This window comes from Chrysochloris asiatica, unplaced genomic scaffold, assembly GCF_000296735.1.
Source record: "Chrysochloris asiatica unplaced genomic scaffold, ChrAsi1.0 scaffold00072, whole genome shotgun sequence".
Classification (NCBI taxonomy): domain Eukaryota; kingdom Metazoa; phylum Chordata; class Mammalia; order Afrosoricida; family Chrysochloridae; genus Chrysochloris; species Chrysochloris asiatica.
Window position 1 is genome coordinate 15665107 of NW_006408590.1, and position 1368 is coordinate 15666474.

The 1368-nt window shown below is 42.0% G+C and overlaps 1 pseudogene; it reads right to left on the reverse strand.

Annotated features, from left to right (window-relative positions):
- Positions 1-312: 312 nt before the first annotated feature.
- Positions 313-1172, reverse strand: LOC102810744 (annotated as a pseudogene).
- Between the last annotated feature and the right edge of the window lie 196 nt (positions 1173-1368).

The window sequence follows — 1368 nt, forward strand, 5'->3', positions numbered from 1 at the left end:
ACAAAGAAATCTATGTTGGAAGAAGTACTGCCAGAGTGCTCTTTAGAAGACGGGATGGCCAGACTTCAATTCACATACTTTGAACATATTACCAGAGGTACCAGTCTCAGGAGAAGGACATCATGATTGGTAAAGTGGAGGGTCAGTGAAAAAGAAGACCTCACTGAGATAGATTAGCACAGTGGCAGGAGCAATAGGCTCAAGTGTAGCAACAATTGTGAGGTTGTTGCAGGATGGGGAAGTGTTTCCTTCTATTGTGTATAAGACTGCTATGAGTCGGTACTGACTCAATGGCACCTAACAAAAACAATTCTATGAATATACAAAATAGCCACACAACGTAACATTGACTTGAGTAAAGGTGATTACCATGCCTGGTTTGAGAACACCATTCTCCACTCTGCCCACAGGGACAGTGCCAATACCACCAATTTTACAGACATCCTGGAAAGGCAGACTCAGGGGCTTGTCAGTTTTGGTGACAGGATGCAATCCAGAGCTTCAAGCAATGTGGTTCCACTGGCATTGCCATCCTTACGGGCGACTTTCTATCCCTTGAACCAAGGCATGTTAGCACTTGACTCCAACACATTGTCACCATTTCAACCAGAAATTGGCACAAATGCTACTGTGTCAGGGTTGTAGCCAATTTTCTTAATGTGGGTGCTGATTTCCTTAACAATTTCCTCATATCTCTTCTGACTGTAGGGTGGCTCAATGGAATCCACTTTATTAACACCAACAATTAGCTGTTTCACATCCAGTGTGTAAGCCAGAAGGGCATACTCATGGGTCTGCCCGTTCTTAGAGATACCAGCTTCAAATTCCCCAAAACCAGCAGTAACAATCAGGACAGTACTGTCAGTCTGTGAGGTTCCTGTAATCATGATTTTGATAAAGTCTCTAATGGTCACATAGTACTTGCTGGTCTCAAATTTCCACAGGGAGATATCAATGGTGATGTCTCACTCATGTTCAGCTTTCACTTTATCCAAGACCCAGGTATACTTGAAGGAGCCCTTCCCTATCTCTTCAGCTTCCTTCTCAAATTTTTCAATAGTTCTTTTGTTGATTCCACCACATTTGTAGATCAGGTGACCAGCAGTGGTTGACTTGCTGGAGTTGACGCGTCCAATAATGATGATGTTGATATGGGTCTTTTCCTTTCCCATTTTGACTTACATTTTGTAAGTCATTTTGATGGTTTTTACAAACACCTGTATTCTGGCCACAAAACCAGAATACAGTTTTGTGGGGGCAGAAAAAAGCTGATACAAACTTTCCTGGTGAAAGTGAAGAGGACTTAAAGTATTTACTGATGAAGATCAAAGACCACAGCCTTTGTTATAGATTGCATCTCAATGTAAA